This window comes from Ischnura elegans, chromosome 9 (assembly GCF_921293095.1).
Source record: "Ischnura elegans chromosome 9, ioIscEleg1.1, whole genome shotgun sequence".
NCBI lineage: Eukaryota > Metazoa > Arthropoda > Insecta > Odonata > Coenagrionidae > Ischnura > Ischnura elegans.
In genome coordinates, this window is record NC_060254.1 from 63362608 (window position 1) to 63382096 (window position 19489).

General features: G+C 36.9%; 1 long non-coding RNA gene across 1 annotated transcript in view; it reads right to left on the reverse strand.

The window, feature by feature from the left end:
* Positions 1-12209, reverse strand: part of LOC124165575 — a 29401-nt gene extending 17192 nt beyond the window's left edge. Inside the window, exon 1 of the long non-coding RNA XR_006866260.1 lies at positions 11555-12209. This is a non-coding gene — a long non-coding RNA (uncharacterized LOC124165575). The remainder of the gene's footprint in view (positions 1-11554) is intronic.
* Positions 12210-19489: the final 7280 nt, after the last annotated feature.

The following is a 19489-nucleotide window of genomic DNA, read 5'->3' on the forward strand; positions in this document are numbered from 1 at the left end:
CGAGCACCCCTCACAAAAATCTTCGTAGTGCAAGGTGCCCCAGAAAATGGATTTGGACTCCTCAACCTGATTTTTGAAATTCTATCTCGTGTGGTTTGGTCTTGGATGAGCTCTTTCCTCACCTATCCAAATCTACCTTCAGATCAAATCACTGTATAAGTGGGTGAGGATCAATATTTTATTGGAATGGCGTATAATGTCAGCATAACCATATATTTACCACAATGAAAACACTTGTCTATTCCCACACTTCTTTATTTCTACCTACCCAGACATCGGCACATAATGCCATCGTCGAGGTAATGCCTTGAATAAGTGCTTTCATTAATTTAAGTATCAAATATTCCCTACGAATTACACAGGGAACTGTATGTTTAATCCAAAAAGCTACATAGAATATAAAATGGCGATTCCGTTTTTGAGCTTTCATATTTATCCAGTTACCCTGATAGGTAACATTTTATGCCATTTACCGGCCAGCGTACTTGATCACGTGTTCCCTTAAGTATCGTGCGATTAGACTAGCCTAAGGGGACGCATCACTCCCACTTGACCGGTCGTATTTTGTATTTTTTCGTGACGTATTAGTTATTTTAGGAGCTCTTATCTAGAAATTTTCAGGGTATACAGAGCTGACTGCGGTTATCATACGCCTCGGTGTATAGAAAATTTTGTAACGGATTGCCTGAGTATACAGACATAAGATTTTCAAATTTGAGATTAGTCAAATGTCGACTAAGGGTCTATTCCATAAAGTCTCTAAATTTGAAGATAACGGCTCAAGTTTTAATCAAGCAATAATTTATGAAAAAAAGATGAGATGAGTGGGAGTGATTGTGAAAAAATGTTACGTGAAAAAAATACGTCCCACTGAGAAAGGTTTTATTTGGGAATAAATTCAAGCTCGGTTTCCAAAGTATCAATTGCCCAAATTAAATATACACCAAGGATGAAGTTCACTTTGAAAAAGTCATTTCTTCAAGCTGAATTGTATCCTTAATATATATAACTTTTCACCCGTGCTTGTGACTGCGTACGAAGTTACTTCTTTCACGCAGTATCTTGAAAAGCTCAAATAAATTTTTATAAAAGAGTTTCTTTGGTTTATGCCAATGTACTTCTCTAAATATATGTAACTTCTTGCTGCCAAATGGAATAAATATGTATCGCAGTTAAGTTTATGAGAGCTTTTAATATAATAAGGTGTGCTATAGATTCCTTTCTTTCGCGAGTAAATTCATCTCTGCCCCTAGTGATATGTACGTACCATAATTAAAAATTTATTGTCGAAACGTAGCAAAACTGGATATATTTTCCCTTGCTATGATCGACCTTGCGTTAAAAATAATCAACGAGGCTGAGTTACAAGGTAGGTAGCAACCGTCACACTTAGCTGACTGTCATTTCTTGAGAGGAGGGCGGGGCTCGTGATGTGTGGTTTTTGAGTTATGAGATGACAGCTAATTGGAATGTCATACTAAGAACATGAAGACAATCCAGTGAGAAGCGTACAAGCCGGTTTTGAATGCATTTTTGTTGAAAACACTGTTTTTTCCCGATGGTATATCATTTGAAGTGACAATTGGAAGAAGGCAGTGTATAAAAAATAGTACTAATTTAGAAACACCACTATTTATCATTGGTGTCACGTAACTATGGAAATACTAATGAAATATCTCACAGCATATATTTCTCAGCTTCAAACTTCACCTCGTGGAAGTAGGTAATATACATATTAGAATGAATTTAATAGACTTTTTGTAATTCTGTTTTTTCTTCATTTTCTGGTGACAATTTAAATAAGTTTTAAGAATGAATTATTTTTATATATTTTGAAATACTGTTTTTCAGCGTATTTAATTTCTTTACCTTAATATATATTTTTTAATTTTTAGATGTTTCCTAATATAAAAACAGTATTCACAAAAAACGACAATTATCTGCTTCTAGCGTGTACGAAAAGGTTATCGTAATCCCCTGATAGTGCCATTAGCGGTGGAACGCGCGAGAAAATTATAAAAAAATATCGAATGCATCAAAATATATACTTATAAGAATTGATGTAACTTATTATGATATGATCACCCCATAACTAAAGTACCTGAAGAAAGAGAAAATTATAAAAAATATCGAAGGCATCAAAATATATACTTATAAGAATTTAAGTATACCGGGAGTAGCCACGGTGATAACTTTACGGGAGTCACCCGCAATGCACAATTGTGCGAAAATTCCACAGAGAAAAAATAATTCGCCTCAAAATATATACTAATAAGAATTGATGTAACCTGTTATGATGTGATCACCCCATAACTAAGGTATCTGAAGTAAGAGAAAATTTACTTCTATATATGGAGGCATAACGACTTTTGAGCGCATTAATGTTCCTCTTGCCTCCCGGTTTTGTTCTGCATGACTCCCTGTAGATAGGGAAACACTCTATAGCGCTCGCATGGAATGACCAAGAGTCTATCATTTATGAGCCATAACTCTCGGCAAATATTGCTGTGCCGTAAAGGGTTTGTTTAGAGGTAAATGAGCACAAACTATGCAACATAAAACGGTCGAGGGAGGCATTATCAACTCATAAATCAACATAGTGCCTTTCTGTAAGTCCTTTTAAGCTGTAAATCAGAGGAAACATTGAATACTACTGCAATAATTTCTGGTATATCAATGTTTTTTTTCAAATTAAAAATAATGGAAGCTGATATAATTTTAAATAGTTTAATATTAAATAATTTAATTCACATTCCGGTGCTGGAGTAAAGGCTGCAATTAATTATTTGCTTCTTCAATCACGATTAAATTTTACGGCTAAGTCAGCTAAATGCTGCATTCATACCTTTTTCTCTCTTTCGTTGTACTTTTTGAATGAATATCAATTGACTCCATTCGTGCTAAGTTTTTTCCATCATTTTTCCATCATTTATAATAGTAAAAGTTGTCTTCCTATCATACTGTCATCTCGATAATTTTTCTGTCAAAGCAGGCATATGTAAGACTTTACTTGGAAATAATCTGATGGCGACGAAAAAGAAACTTCACATCAGGGTCCTTAAAGAAAGACAACAGGGTGAGATCTACTGTCACTAGCGAACTCTTAAACCGCCGGATTAGTTAATATCCTGAATAAGCGAGAGCTCGTCAAGTAGATTTCGTATAACTGGAATTTGTTTCGTAGTGATTTGTAGCGATTCAAATTTCTTAATCACCGTTTTTGTTCTCCTTTCGTTCGTCTTAACCTGTTCATGCATGTTTCCGCTTCGTATGCAATCAATAATGTAAGAAGTTCTCTTTCTTTTTATTGATTAATATGCCCTCTAGTAGTTTTATAAAACATTGTTATGGTTACGCTACTATTTACAGTGGGTACCCATTATATTTTACATCTTTGATGTGTATTTGCTGTCCTTATGGAAATCGTAAAATGAACCAGGTCATTCTTGAAACTCAGCCCCTATTCACATTTGATGAGCACGTTAAACTGAAAAAAAAATCCTCTGAGGAAAAATAATTTGCCTCTATAGATACTGGAACCACAATTCCTAAAATTAGTGCACAGTTCGTTAGCCAGTAAGAATGTGCATACATTTTCCTGTATCGGAATTATCGGGTTCTTACTGAATTTGCTTGGGACCGCGTAATGCCTTCGTTTCCGTGGTTTATTTCTTTAATCTACACATAAATTAACAAAATATATAATTGTGACCAGCCAGGTAGCCAAATTCATTCTATTCGTCTTTTAAAAAATTGTTTGTGGTAATTCTATCGCACCATTAAGCTACCAATTAGGGGTAGGAATTGTAGCAAATTTAATTAGAGTAACCAAAAGAAAGAAAAACTGCAAATCAGAGTACATTTAAACTTTGCCCATAGTCGTTCTTTCACGGTTGCCCACGGAAGGATAAAAGTTCTCAAAATCATTTTTCCTTTAAGTTGGAACAATATGGTCAGCGTGGAAAAATTTTCAAGGATACTTAGTGTGATTTCGGAATGCCTTTTATGGTCACATAGCCTACGATGTCTTCCATGAGGCATTATAGGTATGGGTAGCTAAACGTTAAGATTGTGTCTTAAGGGTACGCTTAAGGTGGTATTTAAACTTCGACCGATTCACCTGCACAGGAAAATTGCTGATGCGTGACAAAAAATTTCCACATTTGAGCAACTCTCTCAAGTTGCAATGCGTGAGTGAAAGGCTAAGCCGAGTATTGCCTCACAAGTTGGGGGCAGGCTAAGGATAATGTCTGCGGGGCAAAATTTTTACTCTTTCTTGAGCAAGCACATTGAATGAGATAATCTACGTGCTGGCCAGAAGCCCATCGAATCAAGAGGTCAATAGAAAGACTCATTTCTTTCTTGATTACCAATCGAGCTCAAGATTGTTATAATTTGTTTGTGTAACTTTATTTCACGAAGGCGTTCTGGAATTAAAGAACAAAATCAGAAGGTTTTACGGGCTTGTTCGTTTATAATTTTGAATTACATGATAGCTAATATTCAAGTTCATTAACTAGCCATAGCTTTGTCATTGACTTTTAGCGGAGCTATTGAAATCTGTAAGCAGTTAATATTCTCCTTAGGAAACTTAATAAATCAGTGTGGATTTTCAATATTTATCCTTACCATCAGTAAGACTAAGAAAAGAATTATAGATTTCAATTTTTGATTTCGGTGCGAAATGTTCCGGCCGTTCTACCATTGTTAACTACTTTAATTCAATTGTTCTTTAGTTGATTACCTCTTTATGAAGCATGTGAGCACTCTATGGATGGGTGGGTGAAAGAATAACAGTTTGGGTTGCGGGGATGGGACCCAGATAAGAACGATTGGGTCGCAGATTTTTCTCAACCCTCCAGGAACACTCCACTTACGCTTATATATTTGCTTGCCCCCGATTAGCCTCAAACGACCGAAAAGGTCGAGCCAAAATTAAAATATAATAATGGATAATAATCGCAGGCTTTCCCGGCGTATAGAATCGTGGAAGGTTAATCGGTAATTCCACCGGGTCAGCTTCTCGAACTCCATCTCGGCCGACGTTTTGATGTACGAGTTGTCCATCGTCATTAGGGCATAACGATTTCCTCATGACGATGGACAACTCGTTCATCGAAACATCGGCCGTGATGGATTTGGAGATACTGACCCGGTGGAATGCCCCAGTACCCTTTCAAGATACTGATGGAATTCAAAAAGTTCGATTTGTGTTTTATTAACCCGCTTTATTCCTATATTTAGGAAAATTGTCACATCATTTATTTTTCTCATTCGACCATTTTCATTGCCTTGCCTATTTTGGAGTGTTTTTGGAGTATTTTCATTGCCTTGCCTATTTTGGAGTGTTTTTTATATTTTCAGGCATTTTAAAATGCATGATCGGATAACATGCATAAAGATGCAAAATGCATAATCTCTGGAATTATAAAAGGTTTGGCGTTAATTTTTGTAATTATGCCTTTCAATAAAGCTTTCCGTAATCGATTTATCAATGACAAATTGCTTAAATTGATTAGCTTTTTTAAGGAATGCCCCGGAAAATAATAAAAGATCAATTTAGACACCTAATATTTAATATCTCATGTACCTTTAACATTTATGGATTGATGAAATTCAAGTGATAAAGCCTTGAAATCGGCAATCGAACGCAGGCGAAGTGATCCTATGAAGTCTTGGCCTCTTTAAAAATACGACTCCGCACTTAGACGATCAAATATAACTTCCGTATGAGTAGGAAGTAACTATTTTTAGGATTTTTTATTTATAATCTTTCAAAAAGTTTTACTCGGTTAGAAATAGAATGTATAGAATATAACTTAATTAGTATTGTAAAGATGATTTTCTTAGGAATGAGAATCGATATTCGTTCCAAATAGTGAGGAGTAGCCGACAAAACGTTTTTATTGAGGAAGGATGACGGTGAATGCATATAAAAATTTGGATTGTTCAGTGTTTAAAAATATTTCATTGATGACAGATCTCGACTTTAAATCATTTCCACCCACGTCTCTAAGCCATAATTAACCCACGCTGGAAAAGGTCCACTTTTTTCATTTGGAAAAAGCTTTTCCGTTATTAAAAATCTCATTCCAGTGCAAAAAATGGCTCATTCGTAGTTTTGATATATCTTCATGAATGTCATTTCGTTAATGTCAGAAGTCATGAAAGTTCGAATTTCCGATACATGCGTCATTTTAATAGACGTCATGAAATCCCCATAGATTAACAGATACAGCTACGTATATATTCCTAGCGTTTTTCAGGGAGAGTTTATAGTACAAAATTTTTTCTAAGGGCTAAAAATACTTTTATCATTTTTTGATCTTAAAGTTAAATAATTATTAATGATAGAAGCAGGGAAAAATTGAGGACTTCGAAAAAAATAAGCTTACTTACACGATCGTTCAACATTGGTTTAGAAATAATAAAATTTCTATAAAATCTTTCTTTAGAAATTTTAATCAGGTGGATGTATGATCAGTTGATATAATTTGTTAATACACCCAGCATAAATTTTATTTGTGAAGTTGAGATGCAATTCATCAACTACCTCATATGTCATGGTTTTCAAGACTTTTCATGTTTACAAAAGAAAACACTCAATAAGTTGTTGCTTCAGATTTTATTTTCCTTTATATGCGTCGGAATTTATTCGTTGCTGGTCGAAGTTTTGACTTGTGTGTGTAAAAATAATCGGGGAAAATTTCCAAGAGATTTGAATGTTTGCTTTTGACGCCGCAAAGTAAAAGGAAAGCTTCTATGATAGTAGCAAAAGGGAGGGTGTAGTGGTCCAGGAATTGGTGCTAGGTATCGGTTTTGAGGGTTGAAATTCAGTTGAAGAGAAACCCATAGAAAACTTTGCAGTACCTGTATAATGTAATGCGTGTTAGAATGCTACATTGTTGGTGGCCTAGGAAGCAGAAATACTTCCATCCCTAAAGACGTTGTTAACATGTTAGTTCCTTACTTTGCGGAGAGCTTTGGCCTAGCCCTCTAAAAACCTTCAAGGTAATATACGGAGTGTATTGCAATCAGGTCTTTGGCCAGCTTGTTAGACTTGGAAACTTGCCAAAGGACCATACATTTGCTCTCAGGATAAGTAATATGTGGGAATGAACCCTAAAAGTAGCTATCTATATTTTTAAAATTATCAGAAGGAAAAGAATTATTACTCTCAGATACTTTTCCAATAGAACAGGGCATGATTTTTCGCAGTTCGAATTCTGGAATCTTTTTTTAGGTGCTACCTTTTATTATTTCATTCTTTATCTTAAAAAGTTTATTTGAAAATGCGTACAGAGGAAGGCCATGGTTCCCTGGTTTTGGAGAAAATAAAATGCCAATGAATATGAACAATTGGAGAGCGAGAGAACGGTAAAAGATAAAATATGAACTTGCATGTATTTAAGTACATTTGCATATTGCAGCCTAAACAAACTTCATGTAGAAGTAGCTGAGGGTACCACCTTTAATGGGCAAAAACTGGTCCAATATCGAAATTCTGATACAAGTACTGAAAAATAATTCCTTTATGGCGTCGAAATGTTTTGTCATCGTAGGTTGCGTAAGCTGAGGCCGAATTTCTAAAAACAAAGCCAGGAATAATTGTAATGAATACTTTTGGATGTACTACTTTCAGAGGCATGCATTAAACAGTAATTTTGCAGTATATTTTCATTCTTGTATCAGAATAGTTTTTATTAACTCGGAAGTGTCACAGTGACCGCAATGAAAACGGACGAAAAAAGGGTTTCGTTAATTTTTGATTTCACAGGCAAGCTAGAGTGGTGACCGTGGGAAGCCTAGTTGAAATGCCATTGAATTCTCTTTAAATACATTCGGCTTCTATTAAGGGGATTTTGTTTTGGTTTTGGATCCTCTGGGAAAAATAACTGGTGAATCTGCGACTCTACATCCTACAAAGGGAGTTTCATTGGCTTTCAGGGTCATAATATGTTGATACCCTCAATATTTCCGCCGATAACGGAACCTGTTGTTCAAAATTGGCTACGTATAGTATGGTATTTGGAGGAGGCGACCGACAGCTGAGGTCATTTGCGCCATGAGGGAAGGGTAGGTGAGGAAGGGTGGAGAGAAACCCGGCGTCGGCATTAGCCTGCTCTTAACAAAAGGCACCAAAGGGACCACGGCTTAACGTCCCATCCGACAGACGGAGTTTTGCACTTGAAATGTCGTCCACGCAACATTCAAGCAGGTATCGGGCAGTCTCTAAAATTCTCTGCCGCTGCTGGGATTTGAAACCGGGCCCACCGGGTGGGAAGCCAACACTGTAGCCACCACACCAACCCGATCCCCTAACTGGCTCCGTACATTTGGGTATTTGCTCCGTACGTTGGGCTCCGTATATTAGATGACAAGTAATATGTACGACTAGTTTAGTTTTTAATGAAATAGCTCAAGGAATAGCCTTTCCATTGCACTAAGTTCTGATCCCGTGGCATGCCTCATACTTTAAGAGCTATTATTTATAATATTTGCATTTATTTCGAGTCTTTGAGGAGCGAATGCAAAATAAAGTTCTAAATATTTTTCTTGTTTTCTGTTGGTGCGTATTGATATCAGTAGCATATAACACACAATAAGAAGATATAATTTTAAAGTTTGAAATATAGCAATCTATTACGATTTACTCAATTGTTGAATGCTATGGTAGTAGCCTTAGCAATTTCGGCATTCAGTATTTCTATAGTTATAATAAGATATGGTCTCGACTACGATAATGTGTATCTCTCTCGCTAAATTCTCTCATATATATAGCATGAATTATTATTCCTTACTTCAAATCCAATGTCATCATTACTATCAGAATGACACGAATTTTTTCTTCGAACCATGATGTTTTAGCTGCAAAAGTACGTGTAAGGGAGAAATACTCAAGTTAATACAAAGCTCGAGGGATGAGAAAATTGTATTGGAATACTATCAACGAATATGCGATCATTTATCCCAGTATTTAACCCATTTTGCATTTAACCCAGCTAAGCTTATTTCGATTAAGTTGGCCGTTAACGAAGAGAGCCTTTGCTATTTTAACATTAATAAGAAAAATAAATATTTTTCTTCGTGCCGATTTTAAAGAGGAAAATTACGGAAATTTACCTTCAACTTCGATTAGGAAAGCTAAAAAAGTAAATAAATATACTTGGTCCACGTGTAAATAGAAAGCAATGTTTTCGAAACAGGTGTGCCTCATTCCAAAAAAAGTTTGATTTCATCCTCACGGAGTATATATAAATACTTCATGTTAGTGATGGCTTATTTATAGTACATAAGAGAAAGTTCGTCTTCAGCGCAAAGCATGGAACTTGTGAAAGCGAGAGAATAGGATAGATGTATACATCCCATTGCTATCATGAAATCCTAAGTGACATATGTGTGCATGTGGAATAGTTCAATATCGAGAACTACGCAGCATTGTTCTACGCCATCTTTTGTACCTACTTCCTGCGCTTTCTTCCATTTTCCCCATAACCTTTAAAATGTTGTTCGTGATGATCAATCTCTTCTCTAAATGGTCAAATAAGCTGTCAACAATGTTTGATTTACTCGCGGCGTCTGAGATTCATTAGTATTCAAGGAGCAGGAAGGAAAAGTCTGCCGCAAGAGCCGTCCTTAAGCAGACAAAACTGCGGATGAAACAATTTTACTTCCGTGAATTTAAATGCACTCCTATGAAATTCAAGGTGAGCCACATTGTAGAGTAGACGGCAGTGGAGTTTGCGAAAGGAACTTCCGATTCTAACTTTATTGCAAAGATAAACAATCACACTCACATACGATAGATCCCTCCACAGCGAAAATGTATTGAAAGCAAATATTTTTTCTTTAAGGCTTATCATTCGTGAGTACGAATTGAAAATACTTGTTGCGTTTAATGATTGTCAATAACCTAATTTGAGCGTCATAATTCCACTTTTAGTTTCTAATAAAGCTTTCATAGCTTTATTAGAAACATAAAACGATGAAGTTTTTTGAGTTCATAAAATGCCATTCTTTATGACCTATACTCCAAGAGCATAAACATTACATTGTTGTTATAATAAGGAAGGTCAGGAGAAGAAACTTTATTCATATTCTTTGTTTTCTTCGGTGTTCTCCGATTCAAGAATTTTAAAAATTATAAAATTATTCATGCTCAGCACTATTTTGTGCACTTAGTGAGGATGTTTCTGGTTGAATGTTTTCTTCGAAAATTATGTCAAGGATTTCGGTTTATAAGGTACATGCTTTCAGTACAAATATGCTACTCCTCTGATATCCGAATAGAATTACAAAAAAATCCTAAAGCTTATATACGGTTGTTTTCCCTCGGCCGACCGACAGTAGTTGAAAGTAGGTCAGTAGCTCTCACTACGGGCATTTGCGGTAGCAAAATATATATAGCGAATTTGCTGAACATACATAACAAGTAAATTCTATACACTGTTTTTGTTTTTTAATGAATTGTTTTAGGTCATAAAAAAGAATCATAAAGAGTCGTGGGCTCGTTTGAAATTAATCACATCTGCCGACCTAATTGCTAAATAAAAGTGCGTAATTAAACGATCGTGCATACCGAGGGATTGTACGTGCTGATTGCTAATAGCGATTGGTGTGATTAATACCGACAAATATGTTTAAGGTAAACATTCTTAGTGACGAAACCGGTTCAGGTGTGAAACTTTTTCTTGTTTAAATCAGCGTCGCTTGATAAACTTCATTGTTGAAAAAATTGACGGGCTAAAACAAAAAAGCAGGTACTGGAATCTCTCTATGCTGCACACTAAGGAATTGTCGTTCTATCATCCGAACCAAAACGCAGTGTAGTAAATAGCCGGTATTGTAGGTAAAACTCTCAATTTCCTTTCCAAGACTGGCATTTTCTCTCCTGTTTGTACAATGGTACGTTAATTTCCTATCACATGAAATTATACACATGGTATAAAATAAGCGTTATTTGCGGCGTTCTGATTCATCGTTACGTTTCGTTGAAGGACACGATATTCTAATTGCCGTCTAAGAATCGTCCTCAAGGTCCCTCGAAGACGCAACACCGCGGAAGATTAGTGCTGGAGGCGCGTTTAAAAGAAAAGGAAGCTTGTGGTGAATTTGCATTTCTACCCTAATATCAGCCATAGAATGGATGCATTTCATTATCTTTTGAAACGCGATAAATGACACAGTAGTCCGATAATTCGTTACCCACGCGAATCCTGTATGCGGTAACCTTGACGAAATGAAATCATTGGTAGGGATATCATTTCATCGAGGAATCGCTTTGAATAATCACTAACTGACGCTTGGTAGCCTTTTGATAAGTGTTTGATTAATCCTTTCTTATAAATCCGAGGCCAAATGTTATGGAACACGTGGATGAAGCGATGTATTTCTACCGAGTCCAGAGGCCTGAGAGAGCGGTGAAAACATTGGGTAATTCTGGCTGAGGACGCGTGATCTGGCAACGTCGCACCCCATACTCTAGCGCCGCGGCTGTTTTGACTTTCCCCCACTCTGGCCCGCTGAATGTGCATCGCCGGCAAAGAAGACTCACCTTCTTAAGGTCACGATTTCCTCTTCCCTCGTCTCGATTTGATCGTCGAAGTCTTCTTCATCATCGAAATGGGCGGCGTATTCTTGTGGCAGTCCTAGTGCACTTTCCCAGCTGTGATGCCACGTTAAATTCTTCTCTTCTGCACACAAAGGGGATATTTGTGGGCGTCTCCAGGAGACGTGGTCGAAGTCCGAACGCGTCTGAAAGGTATCCTCAGGACGTCTCAGACGTTCAGGCGTCGATGTGATCCCATAGGTAGGCCGCAATACGCGACCAAAGTATCGGAAGACACAGGACACTGCATGCAACAATAGGACACGTGCGGTTTTGGGGTTGTGGACACGGTATGCGTGATGCGCCGATACCACAAGGGCCTTCGATATCACGATCACGGACACTGTTGTTGTGGGAGGAGGCCGTAGGAGAAGACTTGGCGCTGTTGCGGGTGGGAGATGTTGGGGGTGGGGGAGAGAGGGGTAACCTTACGGAGAATGGGGTGGGGGAGAAAAACGAGAGTTGGCGAAGTCACCTTTTCCTTTTCGTATGGGAGGGCCACGTGGTCAGCCGGGGTTCGTGCCCCCTTCGAACACACGACACGAAATAAAAGCCAATGGAGTCGAAATGATTCGCGTGCGGCAGGAACGCAGCCGTACGACCAAATGCTCTGCTCATAGGAGTTGGTGCTCGCGGAGGAGTCGCCTGTCCCTCCCCGCCCCCTCCTGCCCCCGCTCCCCCGTGAGCGAAGCGGTGAAAGGGAGTCGGAGAGCGCCTTCGACGGACTTCCCCCATACCACCATAGCGACTCTTTTCCCACTCACCCCACCCCTTTCACGCACTCTCCCTTTCCATATCACTCTCGCTCTCTCTCTATTTCTTTCTCAGTCTCGTGGGCCCGAACGCAATATCACTCATCACCTGGTGTTATTTTTACTCCCATGTCATCAAGTTCGCCCCATATTGCCCTCTATGTAAACTTACTCCCACCCATTAATACCCTCAAAATTACTCATCAATGATCTGCTAATCCATCATCGATTGAAATTGAGGAATGGATCCTGGTGTAGGATTAAAAAACAACACACTGAAGGAGTAAGAGTTTCATTATGTTCAATATGGGGAATGTTTTGTTACAAAACTGCATTTTCAACGGCACTTATTAAAATATGTAGTATTCATGATAAACTTATGATGAAGTAATGATAATTTGTCTTATAAGATTAATCCACCTTTAAAGTGCATATAGATTAATAGTAAAATACACATAAGAGCATAAGGGTATTAGTTAGTAAATAATCGTATGTTTACGAGTCTTGGATTTGTCTCCAAAGCTCTCATTGTAGGCATAGATCAGGGCTTTAAAATTCATAACTAGCTTGTGTTCAATATTTTAAAATCAAATGAATCGCTGGAGGATTCTATTGTTCCCTTCTAGCAATTGTTTCTTTTCTATCTCGTGGGCCCGTACGCAATACAACTCATCACCAGGTGTTATTTTTACTCCGATGTCATGAAGTTCGTCCTACATATATTGCCCAATATATCAACTTACTACCATTAAGCTGTCGCGGCTATTTCCGTTTTCACTCCCAGAAAGCTCAAGCCCGATTCTAGAACGCGTTTGGAAAGAGAGAGTAATTATTTTGTTAGTAAAGAACCCTAAATGCAGTAGAAATAATAAAATTTATTTAAGAGTGAAAAAAAATGTATATAATCTCCAGAATAAAATTGAAAATAACTAAAAATGTGGTAAAAAACGTTTTTCATGGGATTAAACACGGTCCAGATATATTGACACCTTGAGCGTCTAAGGGTCAATACTCTCTACCTCATAAATGATCTGTCAATTCATCCTACGGTCAAATATCGAGCAATGGCTAGTGGTGTAGGGTAAAATAACACACACTAGGAGTTATAGGTTCACTATTCTCAATATGTTTAGTGTTTCTGGAGCAATGACTGCACTTTCTAGGGTGCTCATTTAAAACAGGCAATATTCATCCCGAATGTAGTAATTTTAATTCATCTAATAATTGTAATCCACCTCAAAAGTATTTATAAATCTACAGTCTATGTAAAATGATATCATAACGTCATTAGTTTATAAGTAATGAAATGTTTACGAGAGAAGTTCTGGAATTATCTTTATTGAGTTATATCGATATTTCTCCCAGTATGTGACTTATTGCAGGCATAGATCAGGGCTTTAATATCCACAAGTAGCCCTGAGTTCAATGTTATGAAAGCAAATGTATCGCTGGGGTATTCAATTACTCCTTTCTCGCTCTAGTTCTTTTTATGCCACGTGTGCACGAACGCAATATCACTGATCCTCTTCATCGGGTGTCACTTTTTCCCCGATTTCAACATCGGTGGTATCCGAAAACTCGATATTTTAACTTAATCCCACCTATTAATCTCGTAAGGCTACATGAATGACGTATTAAGCCACGCAAAGCCAAAATAAAGTAACGAACGTTGGCGCAGTTGAGAACAATCACTGTAGTGAATGTATGTACTTAATTTGACAAAATATAGGCATTTTTTTATATTAACGTCTGTTCAAAATTTATGATTCATGATAATAATAAAAACTAATGATTAATGATAGGAGAAATTCAATTTTCATTGTTATATGCAGACAACATACATGTTTACGCATTAAAGGCGGGAAATAAATATTTTGATTTACATAGACTGGACGCCCATCGAGCGAATTTCCTTATAATATCTTTGTCCAACATGGCTTCAATGTTTTTAAACCCATTGTATCATTCACTGCAATTGTAGATCTTTGTACTTTTTGTACTACTTCGCAAGAAGAAGTGTAATATATTCAAGAGTTATTCCGCAACAGTTATTTTTACTCTCATGGCAACAAGGGTGGTGCCCGAAAACTCAACATTTCTACTTCATTCCGCTCTTTATTCTCGTTGCCTTCAATGATGACTTGTTGATTCATCTGCGATCCAATATTTATGGGCAATAACTAGTAATTGAGCTTAAGAAGACTATTCTGGAAGAGTTAGAGGCCGATCATCATAATTTATTTACTCTTACATTTTGATTTTACAGCTGAATAACAAAGATAACGAGCTTTAGGTGGTCTCCATGGTCATTGGACCAGAATTGTGCCACCACCAGATAACAAAAATGTATGCCAATAAAAGAAAATAATAATGCAGTAAACTATCCTTGAGTTTTTAAAGAAATAACATAAAAATAAATTTTCAATTTTTCTTGTGAGAAAAACCAGTATTTGTCAAGTTTCAACGCTATATTTGAGGATTTAATTTTTAAAATGTTAGCGGGCAGTAAATGAAATAACTTTGACTTCATGTAAAGAAAACAAAATTTATATAATGTTAACCTTGGTCTGTTTGTTACTACAATGACTCGCTCCTTAAATTATATTTATATATATCACATCCTCTCGGCATATTGCCACTTCTGGCATAAAAAGTTTTAGGAATTTGAATAAATACAATTGCCTTATTGTTAGTGGCAACAGTTTTAGGGCCACAAACCACGGAAATGAGTGTTCATAAGAATATTTGGACAATATTATCCGACTTAATTGATATTATGTTTTATGACTGGTTTGCCTGTGCTAATCGCTACTCAGTCATTGCTGCTTTTTGTGTAGAGATTATTCACCATAAAATAAAATGATTTTATATAATTACTTTAGCATTAAATATGATTATAATATGTTGGTTTTATTGATTGATAAATTTTGGTTAGTTTTAATGGTTAATCAATGCTAGAGCAGTTCTGGAATTATCTTCCGTGATTGAAAAGGATTTTATTCCCACCAAGTGCCACTCACGGTAGTGGCTAATGTTTTATTTCTGAAAATAAAATGGGATTAATGTTTCAAAATTCATTGTACGATGAAGGTGTTTTGTTAATCTTTTCTCGCTCATGTTTTTGTATCTCGTGGATTTCTGCAGAATATATTTCATCCGCATCATCAGGTGTTATTTTTACCCTGATGTCAACAAGTGTGCAATTCTATTTTTTCTACTTCTCCCGATTTTTAATCTCGCAACACCTCTTGAATGACGTTTTAATTCGCAAAAAGTCTGATATTGAGTCATGAAAATTGGTTTAAATGGAACAAAAAACCATTGTGTTGGAATTTAGGGCTTTCTATATGATAAATATGCATTTTTTATCGATCATAACCACTGAAACTTCAAGGCCGCTTTTGAAAATTTATCTCTCATGTCAAAAAATGAATAGCACTATAAAAGGAAAATTCATTTTTTTAACCATCAATTGATACATAAAATGCATGCTTTCACATTTAGTTCAGAAAATAGCTCTATCGAATCACATGGCTTGTACTCCCTCCAATCGGCTATTATTGTAAGCGCAGAACTTATAGTATATTTATTTTTATACATTTTATTTTTGCGTCTAACATATCTTAAATATTCAAAAGCCAACATTGCATCACGGGATATTATATTTATTCTCAAATTTTCAACCACGTGTGCCAGAGTATTTATGATGTTGGTTTTACACCGGTGTCAACAAGCATCACCACCGGAAAGTCGTTATTTTGCCTTACTCCTGCGTATTAATCTCGCGAACTCCATGAATGGCTTACCAATCCAAATAAAGTCCTAAATATTGCGATGAACATGGGCGTGGCTTAAAAAAATCACTTAGAAGGCGTGAGAGGTTTATTATGATCAATATTAAGCCTTTTTTGTCTCTTTCGGGGATAATAATTCAAAAATATTTAATATGTGATAATAATAAGCAATAGTATGCAAATCACCTGAGCGCTACTGTAACTGTGAAATAAAATTAAATAATTTGTGTGAATCAGCTTTTGATAGCTATCGTTTTGAGGTCAGTGATTGGTTAAATATTATATTTGTCATTGGTAATCCCATACTTAATGCATATAGCATGCCAAACTGTTTGATATATACAGCGCTACAAGATTTTTGGAATAATACTTATTTTGACAAGCATACCAGTTAGCCATTCATAACTTCTGGGGATGAATTACGAAGGATGAATTGTTGATGGAGGCTAAAATATGGAAGGACGTGAAAATTTTATGGTCAATCAAATTATATAAACATTAATTATTAGGCATTTTATTTTGACCGTAATTTTTTTCTTCCTGAAAAACAAAAAGGAAACGCAATTATTCATATGAAAACGATTATTTTTTACAGAAATATGCCATTATAATTCTAATAAGTGTTAGCAAATGATATGAAATTGAACTTCAATCGATCTGGTAACATGCTAAAGACACTGTTTAGTGTTTATATATCATCCAATGACGTTTATGAAGTCTTCGCGCAAAACGTGGCGATCGTGAAAGAAATTCATTTCGTTATCGGGCAGCTGTCTCTTTGTTGAATGGGTGGGAATCGTAAGAAATAATCGACGGGTAGTGAAAGAAAATGAGAGCGCATTCCGTCGGATGGATTACCCTAAAGTATAATTTAAAATGTAATGGGTTTAAAATGTTACACTAAGTAAAATACGCTATGCTCACCTTGCTGTTCACCGGTAGTGGTTTGTAGGATGCCTAACCCTAAAAAATTGTTCCGAGTCCCGGACTGTCTTTCTTCAATAACTATGGAAACACAATGACCATATCTATACCCTTGTCTAAGAGATAATGGAATTACATTTCCCTGCAGGGAGTAATTAATTGGCCACTCTGGCGGAGTAGTCAATTTTATCTCCACAGAAGTCATATCCTGTGACTGCCGTCGGGCTTCTCAATAATTTCCTAAGCATTCGGGGCGTTCTTAGGCATCTGTATTTGATGCCTAAGAACTCCTTTGCTTTTAAAATCACACCAAATCTCGCATCTCCTAATTCCATCGGAATTTTATACGCATCGGTGATCCAGTTTGGAGGTAACGACTGTCAGTATCCTGGCATTATTTTAAATCTCCTTATTTTAATATTATTGCTTATGAATATGGTAAACTTTCCCTTCCACACCCAATTTTGCGCTGAAATTAAATGCCATTGGTGTCACTTGATTTAGCTTTCCTTGTTCAAGCAGTCTGCGAGTTGTCTCCCTCCTAATGAAAGCGAGTTGTAAGCACATGTGGAGACCCACTTGCAGCACGATTCTTAGGAAATGCGTTACTTCGTAGTCCTGAGAGATATATTTTGAACTGCCTCATGGAATTTTTGTTTTTGCGCAACGGCTTCAATGGGATGAGCGTCTCGGATGTAGAAACTGCAGATTTGTAAATTCCCGATGATTCCCTCTTGGCTTGTCTATATATACTCAGCAAATTTAAGAGTAGAAGTCTTCGCGAGTGAAATATGTTTGAGAGAAAATACGCATAGGGGAAGCAACTCTCCTCTTAGAGTATTTCATGTCAATGCTGGGTGAATAAAGAATAGGAGCTGGTAGACCAGCTAGTTTTGGTTTCTTTAAAATGGACTAGACTTTAAAAGACTAATTAGTTTCTATCAGACTTTATTTTTTTGGTTGGTTGTCTTAATGATCTGATAAAGTATACTATTTATATATATTTCGTATTATTTAACTACCGTATCAATTGTATGACTTGCTATTTTACAGGAACTTTTAATTTTACTGAAACTTTTAGAATGATTAATTGTTTTTGCTGATGAGAGTTAAGTAATCAATTGACGACTTCACGAGCAAATTAAACGCTAATAAGGATAATTATTTCAGAATACCTCTGCATGAATGCTATACTTGGTGTCATGAGTATCTTGAGTGCTGGCATGTTTAAGGATAAATTAGAGTTGTTCTCATCATGATCAGAAAGAGAGGACAGTACAGAGCCAAAATCTTTATCAAGATTGATAATTCTCAATTTTTCGGGTTGCACCGCGTTCAGCTTGCCACAGATAACAGTTTCGTCTGATTCGTTGCCTATAGTGGGCAGATAGACAAAAAGGACTATATTAGACAAGAAAGAAACGATGAGCAGCACTTCCGACGTGAATACGCCTGGAGGATCACTGGCGATGATGTTATCTTCAGTAAAGCTGGACACAGTGCAACCCGAACTTAATGAATTTCCGCGGTAAGCTGATGGTATGGTATTTGAAGGAGGCGACTGACAGCTTAGATAATTTGCGCCATGAGGGAAGGGTAGGCATGGAAGGGTGGAGCGAAATCCAGCGTCGGCATTAGCCTAATATTAACGAAAGGCGCCAAGGGGACCATGGCTTAACGTCCAATCTGACGGACGGAGTGTTCTGCTTGAAATGTCCTCCAGACATCATTCAAGCAGGGATCGGGCAGTCTGAAAATTCTCTGACACCGCCGGAACTTAAACCTGAGCCCAGCGGGTGGGAAGCCAACACTCTAGCCACCACACCAATCCGATCCGAAGTAATCTGAGAAGCAACATTGTCAAAAATGTTTCTTTCAAATTCCAATTCCATTCAATAGGGTAGTTTCCTTCATTAAATAAAACGAAATGCATTGATTGCGATTCCTTACCCACCATTAGAGTAATCATAATATACAAATTATTTGGTTTTAGAAATTCCAGTTTAGACGAATGGCCACAGTCAATTTTAACCTCATTTGGAAAAGTCTAGATTGGCGCCCATGCGATTCCACTCCACGTGACGTCACAGGGGCCTAGTTTCTATACGAGTAAATAAATAGGAGTCTTACCTTGTCTGAGATTACTAATGCATACATGAGGCACAGAGCTCAGGGAAAAATCTCTTAATAATTACACATTAAAAATACCTAAGTTCGGAAAGTTTCCTTCGTTTGATAGGGGAATAATAATCCTTATTTTAGCAAAGCGCTACCTGCTAGCAGGGTACTCTGCTACCTGCTAGCATCCTGCGTCGTATCAGCGCTCAAGCCTCGCCCCAAGGTCACCTCACACGCCGACAGCTGGAACCAGAAATACGTCACACGGACTTTACCCATCATTCCTACTTAAC